Source organism: Eurosta solidaginis, chromosome 2 (genome assembly GCF_040869045.1).
Source record: "Eurosta solidaginis isolate ZX-2024a chromosome 2, ASM4086904v1, whole genome shotgun sequence".
NCBI lineage: Eukaryota > Metazoa > Arthropoda > Insecta > Diptera > Tephritidae > Eurosta > Eurosta solidaginis.
Window position 1 is genome coordinate 184,146,990 of NC_090320.1, and position 22,414 is coordinate 184,169,403.

The 22,414-nt window shown below is 40.4% G+C and overlaps 1 protein-coding gene across 32 annotated transcripts in view; it reads right to left on the reverse strand.

The window, feature by feature from the left end:
* Tmtc2 (Transmembrane O-mannosyltransferase targeting cadherins 2) overlaps nucleotides 1-22,414 on the reverse strand; it is a 740,743-nt gene that overhangs the window by 448,610 nt on the left and 269,719 nt on the right. The window contains exon 1 of one of the 32 annotated variants that reach the window (XM_067766568.1): nucleotides 11,651-11,729. The exons of 29 other annotated variants lie outside the window; for them this stretch is intronic. The gene's annotated coding sequence lies outside the window, so the exon portion shown is untranslated. Of the gene's footprint in view, nucleotides 1-838; nucleotides 940-3,996; nucleotides 4,083-11,650; nucleotides 11,730-22,414 lie in introns of those variants that run through there. 2 more of the 32 variants (XM_067766567.1, XM_067766569.1) reach the window with 2 other exon arrangements.

The following is a 22,414-nucleotide window of genomic DNA, read 5'->3' on the forward strand; positions in this document are numbered from 1 at the left end:
AAAGAAAAATACTACCGTTGGTAGTACTTATTTCAGAGGTGGTTAAAATAACAAACAAATTTAAATACGTTTATTCGAAAACAAAATGTTGGTTAAAAAATAAATTGGTTTTACGGGACATGTGTGAAATTCAGTTTCCAAGTTTCGATTTTCCTTATACTATATAGCGAAGCGTCCTCCGCCTACCACGCCGAAAGGTCCCGGGTAAAGCAATATCAAACATTTAAAATTAAGTTTTCTCAATTAGAAAACGGTTTCGTCCCTCGGCAATGATTTCGAGTTTCTGCCATAGAAAGATTCTCAGTAAAAATTCAACTGCGTTGGCAAATGTTCGAAGTCTGCGAAAAACATGTGAACCAGTCCCTTCAATTTGTAGGCAAAATTAAATTAAGCACGACGCACGTTGGAAGAGAAGGTCGGCCCAAATTCTTTTCGGAGGTATATCGCGGCTCGTATTTTTTTTGGAAAGATATATGCCGTGATTTTTTAAGGCAATTTTCATGCATGGAAATTTACTACAGTTTTCTTATATTCACATAGGCTTAGCCTATTTTCAGAAATTAACATTCTGTGTTTTTTCAGTTTATCAGTATGAAGGAATGAAAAAATGATTGGAATTCTTGAGAATCACTTGATTTTCAAACTGTTTTTTCTTTTTCTACTATACCAATTTTAATTCTAAATTCTTTTCTAACTTTTTCTCAAGCTGATTGTTAGCGCCAATGCTAATTAAACAATATTTTCAGCAACACGTTTATGGATGTGTGTAGCGCTAAAATCTGCAATTTATTTTTCTATTGAAATTCACAGATTTAACAATATAATTAATTCAACTTACACTTGTGTTTAACTATGCAAATATAAGCTACTTGATTATAAAGATATTTATTGATAAATATTAGATTATGCTGTTAATTTTAGTTGTTTATTGAAATACTTCCGCTCGCTTCCAAAGGCTCGTTGAAAAAGAAAGATGTTGGTGTTAGCGAAGAACAACAGGTGAAAATACACTGACAGCTGACGAGCGGGGTTTGTTTCGTAAGCACAGGTTATGGCGCCGCGCTAACAACTCAACGGCGTAGATTTATACACAATACCAGCGACGTAACACTGATACTAATTTAAACTTCCTTTTCTTGGTACGTTGAGGTGTAATATATTTAAAATGTAGTGGCATTGAAAACTAATAAGGAGAACAACTACTCTTCTTTTGTAATAGATGGATTTTTAAATAACAGACAAACGAATGTGATCTATACCGACTTCAGTAAAGCGTTTGACTCTGTCAATCATGAGCTTTTAATTTAAATAAATAAATAAATGTAAGGCGCGATAACCTCCGAAGAGATCTAAGGCCGAGCTTCTCTTCCAATTTGCGTCGTGCTCCTCTTGATTTCCCCTACAAATTGGCCGGACGGGACCTACATGTTTTATGCCGACTCCGAACGGCATCTGCAAGGCAGATGAGTTTTCACTAAGAGCTTTTAATGGCAGAAATACACCCGGAGCGCTTCCCAAACACTGCCGAGGGGCGACCCCGCTTAGAAAAATTTTCTTCTAATTTAAAGACCTTATTTCTAAAATTTTGATGTTGCTTTGCCCGGTAGTTGAACCCAGGGCATACGGTGTGATAGGCGGAGCACGCTACCATCACACCACTGTGGCCGCCGAGCTTTTAATTTACACCCTTGATTTACTTGGGTTTCGGAAGCATTTACTTGTATGGCTCGTAAGCTATCTCGCGAATCGGACTCAACAAGTTTTGTTTAAAAACAATCTTTCAAGCTTGTTTGATGTAACGTCTGGTGTGCCTCAGGGTAGTCATTTTGGTCCATTACTTTTTACCTTGTGTATAAATGACTTACCACAAATTCTCATACATTCCCGAACTCTTACACTCAGAGAAAAAATCCGGCATCACTAGACTCAATACAAACTTTTCATGTTCTTTCTTTTTTGTTCTTGAAAAACGAACAACCAGTTCTTTAAACAACAACCTTCTGCATGAACTGACACCATTTTCTTGAAAAGAGGGTGGTCTTAAAATATGAACAAATGTTCTAATGATAACAAAAATGTTCTTAAATTAAGTACAATGTTCTTAAATTAAGTTAAAAAAAAAAAAAGAAACGGTTAAATACAACATTTCGAACAAGCTATCAAGCAATCGTCGGGCCCCAGCGGTTATGATATTGCGACTGCGGTCGTGTGGTGCGAGTTCCATCACCGCTAAACTCTGAAATTTTTCAAAACAGTTTTTTTATCTTATATTTTCATTAAGCTCTTATTTTTCTTTCAATTCGATTTTCCATTCACATATGCACATGTAATTCTCAAACTTGTTATGAAATGTGTTAAGTATATATGCAGATTACATCATCAAAAAAGAATAATTTCTCAATTAGATAAATATATAAAAAAAAATGCATATTATGCGTTTTTTCTCAAACTTTTAGCTTTTAATGACAATTTTATTTGTTATGGTTACCTATTAATAAAATTACCTTCCCACTCCTACCAACGATCAAACACAAACCGTTCTTGAATTGAACTTTGCACAGAAAGTTCACACATAATTACCAAACTGGTCGTAAAATAAAAACGGTGTTCTTGGAAAAACTGTTCTTAAAACAAGCCCATCGGTCACGAGTTAAGAAAAAACGTACTTAACAGACTTCTGTCAAAGAATTTTCTTAATTTTGAACTTGTTTCGTTAGTTTTAGAATGATTTTTTCTCTGAGTGTATGTATGCGGATGATTTTAAACTTTGCTACTCATACTTGCCTTCGAAGTCTTCCCACGTGGAGCTTCTACAGGCAGACTAGCTTTGAACTGCTCGAAATGCAAACTAATGACATTTCACCGAGTGGAGCCAAGTTTGACGTCGTATACGCTAAACAGCACGCCTTTGGAGCGTATATCCGTTGTAAGTGATCTAGGCGTTCTTTTTGATCCAAAACTGTTTTTAGTATATGTACATACATATTTCATCAATTGTAAGCAAAGCAACGGGTATACTCGGAGCGATGGGCTAAGGAGTTTTATGATCCGTATCCGACTAAGATCCTCTACACATCGTTGGTACGACCAATCTTAGGATATTGTTCGTGTCTGATGCCAAAGGTATCAAAACTTTCAGCGTATTGGGTCGGTACATTAGCAATTCATTATATAATTCTTAACTGGGATTCAAGTGAGCATTTGCCACCTAATAGAAATAGGCTTCTCCTTTTTAATCTGTCAACTTTAGAAAATCGAAGAACTTTACTCGGGATAATGTTCATTCATAAGCTTATTATGGGCGAGATCGACCCATCTGATCTTGTTAGTCGACTAAATTTTGCTGTTCCTGGTAGAGCGTCTAGGCACTTTGTGCCTTTTTATTTACCACTTTGCCGGAAAAAATTTTGCCAAAAATAATCCACTGCGAAGCTGGTATTCGCACTACAACAACTTGTATAACGGCATCATCTTTGAACGTTCGTTTACCTCGTTGCATCATTCAATACTCTCACGTCTGGCCTGATATTTTGAACTTTCCTTCATGTGTATGGTTGAATTTAATATATATAATTGTATCTAATTATTTTTAATTGTAATTTAAATTAATTTACGTATGTTAATATTTTATCTCAGTAGTAGTCGAAATAAATTTTAACAAATGAATAGGAGGCAAACTATGTTAGCAAGTATATCTCTAGTATAGTGGAATTATTTATAACAGTGCTTCGAGACATGGGCAAGTCGAAATAAGTTTCAACTGCTATGTCTAATGTTATTTTATATTTACAAACGCAATATCTTGTAACGCCTTCGCATCAAAACTTATGAGCATGAGAAATTTTTTTGTGACGCGACCATAAGGCTTTAAGTAAATATAAACTTGACACATTACTTACTAATTTTTAGGTTATACCGTTTAAATGGATTTGGCCACCCAACAAATTGGGATCAATTGGAGATTACTAAAGGAACATACAGCGTTCTCACTTGGACCTTCAACGGATCCTGAACGGAATACCTTCTGGACCGGGCATCGCTTACATGCATAAGTATACATACACACAAGTGTAGCCACAACTGAAATTTATTGATAACAATATTATATTGATAACAATATTATAAAAAAAATTGTATATAACTGTTCAATAAATTTTAGCTTTGCTTATGTGTCTGCGTCCAATGTTTTATCAAAAGTACATCTTTTTGTGTATACATATATTTTATTTTATTACACCGTTTGACAAGTCTTATATTAAGATCCCAAATAAAACATTTAAATTTCTAAAGATTCAATTACATGTCAGTATGCCAGTTATTGATTTTTGATAATTCAGTATACGTAGTATAATAAGATGCCTTTGAATCTATTCAAGTATAGCGAAAAGCATTCAATAACATGCAAATTCAGTGTATGGAATTCGTTTAAGTTTCCTTTCAACATTTTTAATTAACATCTTTAAATAATGTATATTAGGATCCACAAAAACGGCAAATGTGTGTACGTTTGTGCTATACATATAAATATATCCCTGTACAATCATGTAAACAATATTCCTCTATGATCTACAGAGAACTACAAGCCTAATTGTGATTCATATAAAACAATTTTCTATTTACTCATGGAATATCTACAGCAGAATATCTTCACGGATAACGGAACAAAGAAGAGACAACTGAGTGAAACCTCCTCTGGAATCTACATATACGACACATCTCCGTTGTACTGAACTTCTTTCATATCTACATTTCAAGGATTTATTTAAAATTTCCCTTCTATTCACCTTTAAGATAAACCTCATTTTTACTACTAGCTGTTTATATAAGAACAATTGTGTCGACACATGACAAAACTGCCTAAGCTCACTGAATAAATTTCTTTAACTTTTTGATGAACGTTTCAGTAATTGCCAAAATCAATAAAATAAATAAATGTAAGGCGCGATAACCTCCGAAGAGATCTAAGGCCGAGCTTCTCTTCCAATTTACGTCGTGCTCCTCTTGATTTTTCCCTACAAATTGGCCGGACGGGACCTACATGTTTTATGCCGACTCCGAACGGCATCTGCAAGGCAGATGAGTTTTCACTGAGAGCTTTTCATGGCAGAAATACAATCGGAGCGCTTGCCAGACACTGCCGAGGGGCGACCCCGCTTAGAAAATTTTTCTTCTAATTGAAAAATCTTATTTCTAAAATTTTGATGTTGCTTATCCCGGGAGTTGAACCCAGGGCATACGGTGTGATAGGCGGAGCACGCTACCATCCCACCACGGCGGCCACCAAAATCAATAGCTTAACTAAAAAATGTGCCTAAATAAATGATTAAAAATAAAATTATAGCTTATTATGCACTGAAAGAAATGGTGCTAGTAAAATCAACAAATCGGTTCTGTTGTTCTTGACTTAGCGGAAATTCGGTAAAAATTATCAAATTATGGTTAGTTCGACCGAGTTCTTTGTAAAGCGAACAAATTAGTTTAGTCATTTCAAAAGAAGAGAAATTGTCGCTCTTAAGTTAAAAAAATTCTGTAAGATTGACAGATCCTAATCAATTTAACTGATCTCACTGATAATTTCAACAGCGATCAACAGTCAATACATGAGCAAATTTCAAAGAGAATTTTACGCTCACTACTTTGTACTTATGATGAAGGTGCCACTTGTTAAAAAAAAACACCAAAATAAGAAAACTACCAAATCGAAAAAACACACAAATTGGGAAAACAACAAAAAACTAGTTTTTCAGTTATTAATACAAACCGAAAAATCCTTTTTTGAATTTGCTGTGGAAACAATTTTGAGATACCGGGACACCTATTTGTTGGATACAATTTTGCAACTTCTCCTCCAAGCGAAAAGCAAAATTGCGCCCTCTTGTTGCAAAACCTTTGTTTGAACGAACAGAATTTTTCCAAAGTTAGTAGCATTTTGTTCAAGTTTTTACGAATTTTCACTTACGCGAACGTATCTAATAAGATAAAAAAAACATCTTTTTTTAATGTTGATGTTTCCGACAACATAAAAGTTTGAGTTGTTTTGGAATCGTTTCACCTTAAAGTGTTACGAAAATTAAACTTGTCGAATTATATGTACAGTTACTCTAGTGGTGAATTACCTTCCTTCGATTTGATTCTTTACTTTTCTATAACTTACAAGTTCTCTATTTAAAATGTTATGTCAAACATTTATACTACAAGTTTTGTTTGAAACAATCAAGTGTGGCAAGTACAATGCGAGAGAAGAAATTGAGAATGAGCTGAGCTGCAACTGAAAGAATTGAGAATCAGTTTTGTGACTACTATTTTCATTTCTATTTGCAAAGCGAAGTTCAAACCTATAAATTAAATAAATTATAAAATATAAAATTTGGTGAAAGTGCGTTTAATAAAACAAAATAATAAAGTGTATAATGTTTAATGTGTGCCAGCATATTTGATGTACGCCCAATTGAAGTTCGATTAGTAAGTGCGTACATATGCATGTATATTAACCTGGAACGATTTGTATGGACGAAGAAAGTTAACCTATATCACACCATCGATTTTTCGATAGGATTTGACTCAGGAAAATAAAGGTTCACTACGCATACCCAAAAAAATAATTTTTGAGCCTGCAAAAAAAAAAATCGATTTTTCGACCAAAATTCTTCTAAATCTCCATAAAAGAATTTTTTTTTTCAAAAAACTGCATTTACCAATTTTGCATTTGCCAATTGACACGAAAAAAAATACATAAAAAATGATTTGGAGCCTTTAAAATGAAAAAATGCATAAAAAATCGAAAAAAATCGTTGAAATTTTGCAGGCCCAAAAATTATTTTTTTGGGTATGCGTAGTGGAACCTTTTTCCTGAGCCCAAATCCTATCGAAAAATCGATGGCGCGATATAGGTAAATAAATCGAACCAGTCTAATGTATATGTAGCAAGCATGCGTATTTATGTATTCACATATTTACGTATGTATATAGGTAGATGGCAACATAGGTACTTTCGTACAAAGCAACAACTTTTTTTGTTCATTTGACTACTAAAACGGGCAATTACGAATCAACTATTTGTGCGCAGTTGATTCAACATCTTGCTGCGATGGATAAAAATTGACAGTAATTTCGTTTGATTTTACCAGTATTTCGGTTGATTTTACCAGTCTTTTTCTTTCAGTGTGCAAAGTTCACTAAGTCCTACTGTAAGTGTAGACAAGGACAGTTTAAGGAAGTCGGTTTGCAACTGATCCATATATATTAGTATACAAAAAAAAATGATAAAAAGCTGTGAAGTTTGGAGCTCTCAATTAACTGCACCCGTTTTTTAGTACTTCTTTGCAAAAAAAGTCGAAATATCAATTACTTCCAATTTCGTTGATAATTTTTTTAACCGAGTTATAGTTTTAGTTTAACATTAAAGTAGTTAAGTTTTATTACCAATTTTGAAAAGACAAACCTTAAAATTATCATCTACGGAATTATAATTTCTACTACCGTTTATTTCCTAGCTTAACTACTACTCCTTTACTTTCTTCCTTAGTACTATCCTTGCATATTGTATAATGCTTATGATAATTAAAATAAAACTATTGATGAAGTATTAATAACTGATGCCTAAACATGATCTTCTCCTGCATTACATAGGATCACATTTTATGGTACTCTATCACAACGAAAATGAAACAAAATTTTTTACTCATTCATACGCGTATATACCCAACAAGTGCAAAAAAATATATTCTCTACAAAAAAAAGTTTCTCAATTAGTACAGATGACTTGGCAAACCCTATACATTGTTGGTAGAAAACGCGATCCGTCCGAGAGTATATTCTGCAATGATTTTCAGCGCGAGGAAAATTTTAAAACAAGCTCAGCTTAAATTTACTCGGAGGTATATCCCGCCTTTTATTTGAAGCTGACTTCAAACGAAATTGTGTGCTGGGCATGTGCATGCATCACATGTATAGGTAGGTATATTTACATTCAACCCACTGCCAGAAACATTTAAATTGAGGCGCGGACAACAGAATTACAAGGCATGTGCAAATATTCTTGTCTGATTACATCACATTACTGATATTTACATTGCTATGAACAAACTTCCAACATACGTGCATGTATGCATGGTTGCCACTTTTGTTCTTTTGGACCAAAAATGTCCCTTTCCAACTTTTTTTTGGTACTCTGGTGCCTTTTTCTCCAATTTGGGATCTTTTTTGGCAGTGACCACCATTTTGGTACTTTTATTTCACATTCAAAACTGTCCAAAATATTTGCGCGATTGAGGACCTTCGGTGTGGTAGACGGAGCACCGGAATCTGATGAAAAAATCGGTAACCTAATATAACTGTAGGGGACCGGATGCTAGTTGTCAGATTTCTAGAAAACGGATTACCGTATTGTTTGGCGAACATACTCGGTGCGATTTACAACGAATACATAATTTTTACACACATACATTTATATATATACAAATGAGAGTATATATATATACATATATATATGTCTATGTATTTTATTATACGGTATTTTTTTATGCTCCTATTCATATCGTTTGCTAGGACGTGATTTGGGTACGCAAGTGTTTATCTGCAATTGAAATTAACACGACAATCAAATCAAATTATTTCATGCCACTAACTAACTAAGCAAGAGATCTTATTACATCCACATAAAATACGTATGTAGGTATATAATTCTATGCGGTTCGAGAATTTATTTTCTATCATTGGTTTTCTGGAGTGTAGGAAATAAAAGCGGTAGCAGTCGAGCACGGTTGCCACACGGTGGTCCAAAAATGTTCTATTCAAACCCAGTTTGGAACGCCCCTTTTTATACTCAGTTGAGCAGAGCTCACAGAGTATATTAACTTTGATTGGATAACGGTTGGTTGTACAGGTATAAAGGAATCGAGATAGATATAGACCTCCATATATCAAAACCATCAGTATCGAAAAAAAATTTGATTGAGCCATGTCCGTCCGTCCGTCCGACTGTCCGTTAACACGATAACTTGAGTAAATTTTGAGGTATCTTGATGAAATTTGGTACGTAGATTCCTGGGCACTCATCTCAGATCACTATTTAAAATGAACGATATCGGACTATAACCACGCCCATTTTTTCGATATCGAAAATTTCGAAAAACAGAAAAAATGCGATAATTCATTGCCAAAGGCGGATAAAGCGATGAAACTTGGTAGATGGGTTGATGCTATGACGCAGAATAGAAAATTAGTAAGATTTTGGACAATGGGCGTGGCACCGCCCACTTTTACAAGAAGGTATTTTAAAAGTTTTGCAAGCTGTAATTTGGCAGTCGTTGAAGATATCATGATGAAATTTGGCAGGAACGTTACTACTATTACTATATATGTGCTAAATAAAAATTAGCAAAATTGGATGAAGAACACGCCCACTTTTTAAAAAAAAAAATTTTTTAATTCAAATTTTAACAAAAAATTTAATATCTTTACTGTATATAAGTAAATTAAGTCAAAATTCAACTCCAGTAATGATATGATGCAAAAAAATACAAAAATGAAAGAAAATTTCAAAATGGACGTGGCTCCGCCCATTTTCATTTAGTTTTTCTAGAATACTTTTAATGCCATAAGTCGAACAAAAATTTACCAATCCTTCTTAAATTTGGTAGGGGCATAGATTCTATGACGTTAACTGTTTTCTGTGAAAAAGGGCGAAATCGGTGGAAGCCACGCCCAGTTTTTATACACAGTCCACCGTCTGGCCTTCCGCTCGGCCGTTAACACAATAATTTGAGCAAAAACCGATATATCTTTACTAAACTTAGTCCACGTACTTATCTGAACTCAGTTTATCTTGGTATAAAAAATGGCCGAAATCCGACCATAACCTCGCCTACTTTATCGATATCGGAAATTACGAAAAATGAAAAAAATGCCACAATTCTATACCAAATACGAAAAAAGGGATGAAACATGGTAATTGGATTGGTTTATTGACGCAAAATATAACTTTGGAAAAAACTTTGTAAAATGGGTGTGAACCTACCATATTAAATAGAAGAAAATGAAAAAGTTCTACAACGCGAAATCAACAGCGTTTGGAATCTTGCCAGGAATACTGTTAGCGGTATTGCATATATAAATAAATTAGCAGTACCCGACAGATGATTTTCTGAATCACCTGGTCCACATTTTGGTCGATATCGCGAAAACGCCTTCACATATACATCTAAGGGCCACTCGCTTTTAAAACCCTCATTAATACCTTTAATTTGATATCCATATCGTACAAACACATTCTAGAGTCACCCCTGGCCCACCCTAATGGCGATATCTCGAAAAGGCGTCCACCTGTAGACCTAATGCCTACTCCCTCTTAAAATCCTCAGTAACACCTTTCGTTATTTACCCATATCGTACAAACATTCTAGAGTCACCCCTGGCCCACCCTAATGGCGATATCTCGAAAAGGCGTCCACCTATAGACCTAATGCCCACTCCCTCCTAAAATACTCAGTAACACCTTTCGTTTGATACCCATATCGTACAAACATTCTAGAGTCACCCCTGGCCCACCCTAATGGCGATATCTCGAAAAGGTGGCCACCTATAGACCTAATACCCACTCCCTCTTAAAATGCTCAGTAACACCTTTCGTTTGATACCCATATCGTACAAACATTCTAGAGTCACCCTTGGTCCACCTTTATGGAGATATCTCGAAAAGGCGTCCACCTATAGAACTAAGGATTACTCACTTTAAAAATACTCATTACTACCTTTCATTTGATACCCATATCGTACAAACACATTCTAGAGTCACCCTGGCCCACCCTAATGGCGATATCTCGAAAAGGCGTCCACCTATAGACCTAATGCCCACTCCCTCTTAAAATGCTCAGTAACACCTTTCGTTTGATATCCATATCGTACAAACATTCTAGAGTCACCCTTGGTCCACCTTTATGGCGATATCTCGAAAAGGCGTCCACCTATAGAACTAAGGATTACTCCCTTTTCAAATACTCATTACTACCTTTCATTTGATACCCATATCGTACAAACACATTCTAGAGTCACCCTGGCCCACCCTAATGGCGATATCTCGAAAAGGCGTCCACCTATAGACCTAATGCCCACTCCCTCTTAAAATGCTCAGTAACACCTTTCGTTTGATACCCATATCGTACAAACATTCTAGAGTCACCCCTGGCCCACCCTAATGGCGATATCTCGAAAAGGCATCCACCTATATACCTAATGCCCACTCCCTCTTAAAATGCTCAGTAACACCTTTCGTTTGATACCCATATCGTACAAACACATTCTAGAGTCACCCCTGGCCCACACTAATGGCGACATCTCGAAAAGGCGTCCATCTATAGACCTAAGGCCCGCTCCCTCTTAAAATGCTTAGTAGCACCTTTCATTTGATACCCATATCGTACAAACAAATTCTAGAGTCAGCCCTGGTCCACCTTTATGGCGATATCCCATGTCATACAACCACATTCCAGGGTTACCCTAGGTTCATTTTCCTACATGGTGATTTTCCTTATTTTGTCTCCCTAGCTCTCAACGGAGTATGTAATGTTCGGTTACACCCGAACTTAGCCTTCCTTACTTGTTTTAGTTTTGGTTTTTAGGCTATTATACATGATTTTGGCCGTTTCCTTACCTTTCTGACTTCGGTAAAAATGAACTAAACTGCCCGCAAAATTTGCTCGACTAAGCGCCTGACTGATTGGAATCGATTTTTACGAACCCCATATAATGTTCCATTTCTTTCACGTGCCACTACAAAGCCAAGTCATCTAGCAGATAATTTGGATGTTAATGCAACAACGGGCTTATCATGAAACAAAAAAATAATAATAATAATAAAAATAAAATTTTTTTTTTTTACTAAGAACTAGAAAATAATTAGGTAGGTCCTAGGTAATAGTCATCACACTCCTCATCAATATAGGGCGTTGATCATACAGTTATATAAAAGCATTGGACGCGTCAAATTTCTATTGACAGTCATAAGTAAGACCAACTGAACCTTAATCAGATAATGCTACGCCTCACATTTTTAGAAATTTCACCCGCCCAAGGCTTTTATTTAATTGTCTGATCAACGCCCTGGATTGATGATGAGTGTGGCCGCTACACAGAGTCAAGCTAAATAAACCCATTTAAGAACGGTCTTTTTTTTGATGATTTGAGACTATTTGTGACAGATCAAGTATTTGTTTCAAATGCACGTGTACCTGTAAAGGCCCAAAAACAATCGACTTTTGCATCGATTTGGCGCTTACGTTACGACTTTGAACACAGATTTTTTCATGGCTATGTTCTCAATCCACGATTTTTTTTAATTTCTTGCCATTATCTACCTTCCTTTAAATTCTTATTGAACATTTTTGATGGCAAAAAATCAGGATCTGAATCCGAATCGTGAGTTCAGTGTTCGAATCGACAATCGTATGGCAAAAAATTACGATACTGATCGTATGTGAGCATTACTGGTATTGCGACATCCGCTCACTATCATATCGTAATTTTTGATATACTGTAATAGATTTGATGACTTTGTTATACAAAAGATTTAAAACAAAATACATTTTTTATTCACAAACATAGAAAATATTCAAATTTTTTTTTAAATTCTAGTTAACTTAGACTCGGATAATTCCGCAGAAGCCGGTTGTAGCCCCTCTCATTGTTGATCCATATATCCCTTATAGATAGCGCTGTATTTACAGTCCAACCAGCAGTTTGAAAGATAGTCGCTCCTGACCGGCGGATATACAGAAATGTTGTAATTAATGCTGGGTTAGATCTGGCTAGTCATTAAGCAATTCGGTTCCCTAAGCCTATATAAAATTCGCCTGCTCAATGCAGCACACTGTAGCGTGGCGTCGATTAACCCATCTCTGGCCGTTAAATGCTCCATCTGGCTAGATTGTATGCGTTACCCAGAAGCACCTGAGTTCGTTCCCTCATCGACAGCATTCGCTGACCAAAAAGAGTTGCCAGTTACCTCCTGGGAGCAAACGAGTTTGCATGGACCATCGACAGTTTTAATCGCTACAAATCTCCAGGGTCTGATGGCATAATTCCTCTGCAGCCGCGGAGATCTTTGGCGACTACATGCAGCTGGGCCATTTTCTCAGGTCTTGTAACATGGTCATACAGAAGGCGAAACAGCTCGGTTGTCTTTATGTGTGCCAGGGTATAACAACTATCACTTGGATCTCTTAGCTCAAACTAGTATGTGGGAACTGGAGGTGAATGCCAGCTGGGATTTATATCCACCGACACTTTCAATATGTCGATAGGTGGCCCTCTAGTCAGCTAAACAAGCGCTTACCGATTGTAGAGATCCCTCCAATTCACCTGACATAGATATAACAGTAAAATCTAAGATAAAGATGTGGATGTTCTAAAGGAGAGAGGTCATCTTTTCCAGAACTTTTGTTTTATTTCTTGTGTCCTGAAACAGAAGAAGGAGTTGGCTAAGCATATATGTAGGTTACGTTAGGTTAGGTTAAAGTGGCTGCCTCCGCTGTCCGAGCGGAGACTCACGTAGGCCGTTGTGGCCCGTTGTGCTACCACGCGGGCCCCTATTTCCTGTTACCCTACTTTCGAAGAAGAAGAAAGTTTAGACCCCAGTGAGACTAAACCAGCGCGTTTGCCTAATGAAACGCAAGATGTCGTTTGGGTTTATAGATTCAATCTCCGCAAGGCACCCAAAGGAGTGTCGGTGGAGACATTGGTACCTGGTTTTTGACAGTGCGGGACAGTGGCACAGATAGTGCTCTACGCTTTCTATCTCCTCCTCGTCCCTACAGCTGCGGCAGAAGTCATTTGTATGCAGGCCCATATAGGCACCGTGAGTGCCCATGAGACAGTGACCTGTAAGAAGGCCCACTAGTGGGCTTATAGAGATACGGTTTAACAATATCACCGATTGCGATCTCTTTTCATCCAGCTTAGGCCAGATTTGCTTGGATATACTACATGCAGGTTCCTTGACCCGCGGAGGTTATTGTTTGCAGGTTGGGGACTTCCCTAGCTAGCTCATCCGCGGCGCAGTTTCCTGAGATTTCGCAGTGACCAGGAACCCATATTATGCTAAGGTTGCAATTTTCAGCTAGTTTGTTGAGCGTTTCTCTGCACTTCAATGCCACTTGTGAGGAGGTGTTACTGCATTGCAGGGATTTTATGGCAGCTTGGCTGTCAGAGAATATTGAAATAGAATTGGCCACCTGCATGTTAGCAAGATAGAGGGCTGCTTCCCAAATAGCTATGAATTCAGCCTGAAAAACACTGCAGTGGTCGGGTAAGCGAATGCTCTCGCTTAGACTGAGCTTCTCCGAGATTATTTCGCTGACGACTCTGTTGTTTAGTTTAGAGCCATCAGTAAAAACGGAGATTTCGTGAGATCCCGGCTCCACGCCGTTTGCCCACTCGTTCCTCTCTGGGATTCTTGTGGAAAATTTGTTGTCCCAGCAAGGGGTCGATGTTGTATGGTCCAATTTCAAGAAGGTTTCGGGGACCTGCTTCAGGATCCGGCTGTGGCCAAACCTGCAGTCCCTCCATGGTTCGGTAGCGTTGAGCCTTGCCGCGTTGCAGGAGGCACAGTATCTACCATACAGATCAGTTGGGAGAAGGAATAATATGGTTTCAAGAGCTTTGGTGGGAGTGGAGGGAACGGCACCGCTGGTAAGCATTGCCGCTGTCCTCTGAACTCTCGTTACTTTGCTCTTTTTAGATTCGATATCGAGTGCCGTCCACCATACGGTGACGGCGTAGAAGAGTATGGGTCTCACCACTGCCGTGTAGATCCAATGGACTATGCGTGGTTGGAGACCCCACCTTTTTCCGATTGTCAACATACAAGCGTAGAGAGCCATTTTGGCTTTCCTGGATCGTTTCTCCACATTTCGCTTCCAGTCAAGCTTCCTGCCTAGAATAACTCTGAGATATTTAACCTCGGTAGAGAGTTTGATTTCCCTCCCATTTAGGTACGGGAGGGTAAATTCCGGTATAATGCGTTTGCGGGTAAAAAGCACAATCTCAGTTTTTTCACTGCTGATGCTGAGTCCGCATTCCCTAGACCAAGTGTTTGTTAGATTAAGAGCATTTTGCAAGAGTTCGCCAAGCACCGGAAGGTGTTTGCCGGTAACTGTCAAGGCTATGTCGTCGGCATATGCAATGACTTGGCATCCGGTGGGCTGTAGTATAGATAACAGAGCATTCACCATAAGGTTCCATAGTAGAGGAGAAAGAACGCCCCCTGGGGGGTTCCTCTGTTGGTATACCTTATAAGCGATGAGCTGCCCAGCTCAGAGATAATGCTTCTCTTGTTTAGAAGGAGCTCGACGAATTTCACAAGAGGCTCTTCCACCCCTAGTGAACGTAGAGATTTTGTGACCGCTGCTGGGAGAACGTTGTTGAGGGCTCCTTCTTTGTCGAGAAAGATACCCAGCGTAAATTTGTTAAAGGCAAGACCCTTCTCTATCTTAGTAGTGATAGCATGTAGAGCTGTCTCTACGGATTTTCCCTTAGAGTAGGCGTGTTGGTTGTTGGAGATTAGTGCTTTATTTGCCGATCGTCTAATATAGGCGTCCAGCAATCGGTCTAGAACTTTTAGGAGGAAGGTCAGACTTATTGGTCTGAAATCCTTTGGACTGTTGACCGATATCTTGCCTCCTTTGGGTATGAAAACTATCTTTGCCTTGGTCCATTCCGTGGGGATATAGACCAGGTTGAGGCAAGCCTTGTAGATTTTAGGTAGCAGCGGGATTATAAGATCGCTTGCAGCTTGCAACTCAGCGGGAAATATTCCATCCATTCCCGGAGATTTGAAGGGCTTAAAGGACTTGATTGCCCATATAACTCCTTTTTCGTTAACTATGTGGTCTAGCGGTCGAAACGGCCCTGGGTTAGATTTCGTGTTTGAGGTGTATGGTTGAGAGGTGCAGCCTGGAAAGTGAGTGCTGACCAGGGTATCTAGAATTTCCGTACTAGAAGTGGCCCATTTTCCGTTCGCTGTGCGAATGCAGCTAAGAGGTATGGGGTTTTTGGAGAGGACCTTTCGTAGGCGATTGGCCTCTGAGACTTCTTCGATGCCATTGGTGAAGTTCTTCCAGGAGTCCGTTTTGGCCTTATGGATTGACTTCTTGAAGGATTTTAAGGCATCCTTATAATGGGACCAGATTCCAGTGCGCTTAGCCTCGTTAAACAGTTTTCTGCTTTTTTTCCTCTGCTCGGAGATTTCTTGGTTCCACCAATAGGGTTTCTTTTTGCCCCTTACCTTAATCTCCGGGCAGGCTGCTGTGAAGGCAGCGTTACAAGATTTGGTGATAAGATCTACTGCTTCTTCTATTTTGGACGATGAGTCTAGCTCACCGAGAGAAGCAAATGTTGTGTCTAAAGGAGGCGCTTCATCAGTTCTTAGCGGTAGGCTCGAGCTACCGTGAGAAGCGTTTCTTAGGAGAGTAGAGGATAGAACTTTTTTATAAAGGTTCCAGTCCGTACCTCTCCTATTCCTGTAAGCCACCCTAGACGGTGTTCGCAAAAGCATACTAAAAGTGATATACATATGATCAGAGTAGGAGTTTTCGTTGGAAACTCTCCACTTTTTGACAAGATCAGAGAATGGCCCTGAAACTAGAGTAATATCTAGAACCTTCTTTCTATTTGAGATGATAAAAATTGGTTTGTCTCCAGAGTTGCATATACTTAGATTCTTGTTAATAATAGAATCAAAAGAGACTCAACCCTTGCGTTAATGTCGGTAGAGCCCCAAGCGGTGTGATGTACATTGGCATCGGCTCCGATTATTATCGGGAACCCTTTACTGTGGGCCTCCCGTACCGCTTTGCAGAGCCGGTCCTGCACGGAAGTTGGGCGATCGTGCGCCAGATAGGCGGACATCAGCCAGAGCGTTCGGTCCTGTAGCTCGAGGCTGATGCAGGTAAAGTCCTCGAGATAGCAGAATAAATACTAGAGTTTTCTTTATTAGAACACAAGATCTGATTCTACCTGTCACCAGCTGGTAGTCCTTAGAATAGAGCCCAGAGACCTTGCTGCCAACTACCCAAGGCTCCTGGATTAGAACGACGTCCTCATCTGTTGTGCAGAGGCGTAAGATTAGGGCAGCCGAGGCTGCCCTAGAGTGGTGCAGGTTTATTTGAAGTACCTGCGCTCCCGTTAAAGGTCGGCTTCAGCATCGACGTCCATCCTCTGCTGATCCGCAACGTCGGATGCCTCCTCTACGATAGTATCGGCGAATTCGGCATCCGACGGGTCGGATTTCAGCAGAAGCTGCTCGTCCATGCCAGTAAAGAACTGGCCCGCAAACTCAGATACCGAGAGTGTATCGATCTCGACATTCGGAGTGCTGCGTGCCAGTTCGATATCGGCCCCATGTTCACTCAAGGTGTTGCATGGGTCCGCGAGATTCGTTGTGGCGGTATCCCCACCCACCAGATCTTCCGGCGCGAAGGTGGCTCCTTCATCAGGGCCAGGGGCAGCAGATGCACTCGGGGTGTTTCCATCTAACTCCTCGCCCTGAGGTACATGCTCACCTTCGTCCGGTGCTTCTTCTTTAGTACCATCCTTTCGAATCTTCAACGTGATGGAGTAGCAGCCGTAGCTTAAAACTGCACCACATTCGTCAAGGCCAAGGGAGAGAAGCCTCGTTTATGATGAAACCAACATAACGCTGCTTCGCCCTTGTCTCGCCGACCCGGACTACCCTCCAATCACTCGAAGGTAGCCCGTTATTTGATTCTGCGATGGTTTCTAAAATCTCGCCAGGATCCGCTATGCCGTCTGGGACCCAGGCCCAAGCTCTCCGTCTGTTCGTAGAGTTGCCAAATCTCTCTACGATTTTGGAGGCGTTGCGGATGTTCCGCTGGTTGCGGACCGAAATCGGGATTCGCTTGCCTTGGAACCCTCAAGGGGTTCAGCCGGCTTTCCCGATAGCTTTGCAGCGGTAGAGGCAGTACTTTTGTCCGTGTAGGACTTAGTGCTGTTTTCACCCTGCTGGCGATAGGTGCCCGGTACGGACATGGGACGGGCCTCCTGTGCTTGCTCAGTCGGAAGCTGCTTTCCCTCTTTGGGGCTAGCTTTGCCGGCTGCCGCGGAATTGGACTTGCCCTCAAGTGGTTTAGTCTTTCCACCAGCTTGCACAGGTGGCCGAGAAGTATTTTGAGGCCGTGGAGGCCTGGTCAGCGCCGTCTGTGTGGTTCTCGACGGATTGGTTACTTTTTTAACGCCTAGTCCAAGGGCGGCATCTTTACCTGCGCAGGGATCCGAGGCTTGGTTTTTTTGTTTGTTCATGTTCATGGTTCGTCGGCTGCCTACTAAGATGAGGCCGTTCGGCAGCCTAAAAAACAGGGAAAGGGGAACAATGCGGTCGACTGTGGCAGAGCCCCATGCCGCAGCAAGTCGCCGTTACTCCCGGAGGTGGACCGGTATGAGGGAGGCTCCGTAAAAATACAGTCGGATACCCCTGACTGCAAACCATCCAATGGGCACGGAAACGCATAACACCCTGGATTAGGGATGGACCACCTTTTCAACTGGGCGTGGTCCGGTTCCCACCCTGAGGCCACGTTTAAAAACCACTTCCATATGACTGACCTATTAAGGAGCTGGGGCACAGATGGAAATGATTCCTAAACTTAGCTAGCACTCCCCTGGAAGAGGAAACTGTTGTGCTATTACCAGCCGGCACCATCTGGGAGGGTTCAGCCCAAGGATTTTCGCCAGCCAAGCATAAATGTAAGTCATTTATTCAAGATCCTGGTAACGAACATGATTCCTGTTTATTTTTACAAAAAAAAAAAAATATATATTCAACTCAATAAATTTGAATTATATTCGAAAGCGTTTTTTATATCGAATAAAATTTTGTGACATCTGCGATTTATGGAGTGTGCTCACTGAACTCGTAATACAATATCAGTCAAACGTACACGTATGTATAACACGATACCAAATAAGCAGTTTTATGAGACGGGTATCTCGACCACGGAAGACACGATACGGGCCCTGATTTTTTCTTTTGCGTTCATTGTGGCAGGGAAACTTTCAACGAGTGTTATTTCAAAGCGACGCCAGCGCCTACACGAAGCAAAAGTCCAATGTGTTTAAGCCTTGAGTTATTTGAAAGGACTTGCCACTGCTGGGACCAGTACGAAGCCGGTGCGTTAAATTGATTTAAAACTAAATTTAAAAATAACACCTATTCCTTCATTATTTATTTTAAAGATCACTTTTCATGCACTGAAGAACTGGTTGTTGCTCGTGGGTTGGGCCGAAAGGACGTTAGAGGCTTGGTTCCACATTGGAGTTGAAAATTTGGTTGGTGTAATTTGGAGGCACATTTAGTACGAGTAGAACATATATTGCGTATGTCGGGGTTTATTATGATTGTTAAGAGTTTAACCTGTTACAGTACCCAGATCAAGGTTGTGTCAGAAGGACGTTCGTCGGGTATTTGAAACTGAAAACAGGGTTCATAGGGCATCTATCGGCATAATAATTTTCCGCGTATTGATTGAATGAGATAACCCTGAGAGCTTTTTATGCTCCTCCCGTTCAAGCGTATGAATTCATTTGAGACTAGGAGGAAAAATAGACCCTTCCAAGTCCTGCAGTAACATTCTGTGATTAACTGTGTCAAGGTCTTTTGATAAGTTGATAGTCTATACTTTTGCTTGTACCAAAACTACGTCTGTTGTTGGCGGTTAATTTAAGAACTAAATTATTAAATAATTTAAATAAAAAAAATGTTTTTACAACTAAAAAGCAATGAGGGCACTACCAACTTTACTTAACATATAACTTATTTTTTTTTTGTGCTCTTCGTGTTAAAGCAGACTTTGTCATTTCCTAACATAAGCACATAATAAGTGGTTAACTATATTGTTTGTATACCAATTGTTGAAGAAAACAAATGGATGTTTCTTTGAAATTTGGTCCTTTTTTCCGAGAAGTTTTGTTTCCAAATGAAAACATGGTGCGGCAACCGTTCGGTAGAGTACGTGTCGAAAAGCCTTGGAATGCAGAAGTATCAAGTGGCAATTAAAAAGATGGTGCATCGAACGCAACGCAATACAGCGGCATCGTTAAAAAACGTAGTGTTTTTCCCACTGTGATTCACTTACAGTCAAACCTAAACAATTTAGGCAGGGTGATATATAATGTGCGCGCGGATGGCGCTTTTAAATTCGGTTTCGACGCCGTGAAAAACAAGGTCTACACGAAGGACCTGAACGCGGATTATGATCTGAAGCTGAAGATAGAGAGTGCGAGGAGGAAGATGACGCAGAACCAAACATGGTCAGTTCGACGGATGACCTGGTGGGCGGTGGTACGTCTTCGATCTCCTCGCAAACGCTGGAGAGGAGCCAATGTCTGGCGAAGACGGCGATTTTGACAGTGGTGGAGGTAATCGGTGCTCTGCATAATGCGGGTCCTAAATTGCTGCGCTGCTGCTCCAGTTTGTCAGTAGGGCGGCTGATATAGCCCTTATCCAAGAGCCGTGGGTAGTAAGGCATAAGATATTGCGGTTGATAGCGGCAAGTTTGACGTTAGTGAGTGGTGTCACACATGGGATACCGAGAGCTTGCCTCTCTTGAGATCTGAAATAAATATTTTTTCTCCCCCATTTTAGCGACGAGGATGCTACTACACGTACGTTACTAAGAGCAGACAGGAGGATCTGAACGCCAACCTGATCTCGGGCAGCGGGGAATCTATGATACAAAATTGAATGGTGCTTGATGATCACTCTTTATCGGATCATAGATTTGTCCGCTTCGACCTTGGCGAGGTGGCGCTCAAAACTGTCCGGCCAACTGGCGTATCTACAGTGAGGAGCTTCAAAAGAGGCTCTCATATTCCCCAGAACTCTGCATACAAAAGTATGCGGGGAATCTTGATAAGGCCTGTCCTAGGAAGAAATCTAGGTGTAAGACCAAACCACCATGGTGAAACGCGGATCCAGATAATATTCGCAAGGCTTGTCGGAAAGCATTAAAACTTGCTAAAGCCTACAGGGAGGCTGGGAAATGGGTTGCATAAAAAATGTATCTCGGGGATTATAAGAAAGGGCGTCGAAGAGGTTCTCTTTTGTAGCGAAATGGATACGGTGTCTAAGGGGTCTAGGCTCAGAAAGGTGCTTTCTGGTGCTCCGAAAAGTGTCCCGGAATGCCTACAAGGATCTGATGGGACATGGACGGATTCGACTAAGAGCTCCCGTTGCCTGCTTCTGAGTACGCACTTTCCGGGCGCAAGTGATGAAGTAATGAACTGGGGGAGACTCATTACTATGAGGGGAAGTTCATTACTATGGCTAAAATTAAATGGGGTATAATGTCATTCAAGCGCTTCAAAGCACCAGAGCCAGATGGGTTGGCTCCGGTGCAACTCCAGCAAGCAAGCGAGCGGAGTTCTTTGTGGTTGTATAACATTTTCAAAGGAGTTTGTGCTCTTAACCATATTCCACGGGATTGGAACGATTCAAGGGACACCTTTATGCATAACGCTGGAAGGACTTTTCACGTGACCCATAAAGACTTCAGACCGATTTGTGTGACATCCTTTCAGCTGAAGACATTCGGCTTGTGGGCCGCTTCGGGGCTAGTGATACTCATTTAGCAGTTACGGTTGCGGAGGAAGGTTCATGCTGACATGGGAGGTTCAACGGTGGCCAAACACATACGGAGAGGCACCCCACAGGGAAGTGTACTTTCTCCACTTATATGGGTTGCCACACTTAATGAACTCTTGGTTCTTCTTAAGAAGGACGGTTGCAGCAACGCAATCGCATATGCAGAGGACCTCGCGCTGTTAGTAGGCGGGAAGTTTCGGCAGAGACTATGAGATCTAATGCAAACGAAGCTGAGACTGGTAACAAGTGGACCAGGTGTAAAGGTCTATCGGTAAATTCAGCCAAAATTAACTGGTTCTGTTCGCCAGGAAATATAAGATACCTACGTTGCAGCTGCCGGTGCTAGCAGGTACTACCCTGACGCTGAGGGATTCTACCAAATACATAAGAATAATTTTGGATAGTTGGCTATCCTGGAGGGAAAATGCTCAGCAGCGTGTGAAAAAAGCAACAGTGGCACTGTGCAGATGTAGGGGAGCTGTTGCGTGAATATAGGGACTATCAATGGATATTACACTGTGGCTCTACACTGCTCTGGTTAGACTAATCCTTTTATACGGGCATTGGTCTGGTGGACGAGCTTCGATACTAAATCAAACCTACCGGTATTCCTGAAGGTAGAAAGAAGTGCTGTAGTCTGCGTTGGGGGTGTTCTGCGCACCAATGTGCTGCCAATAGATTTAATGGCTAAGCAATGTGCGGTCTTTTCTGCTTTACGGCTGGAGAGACAGTGTAGATGGCCATGAAGCCATGCTTAAGAAT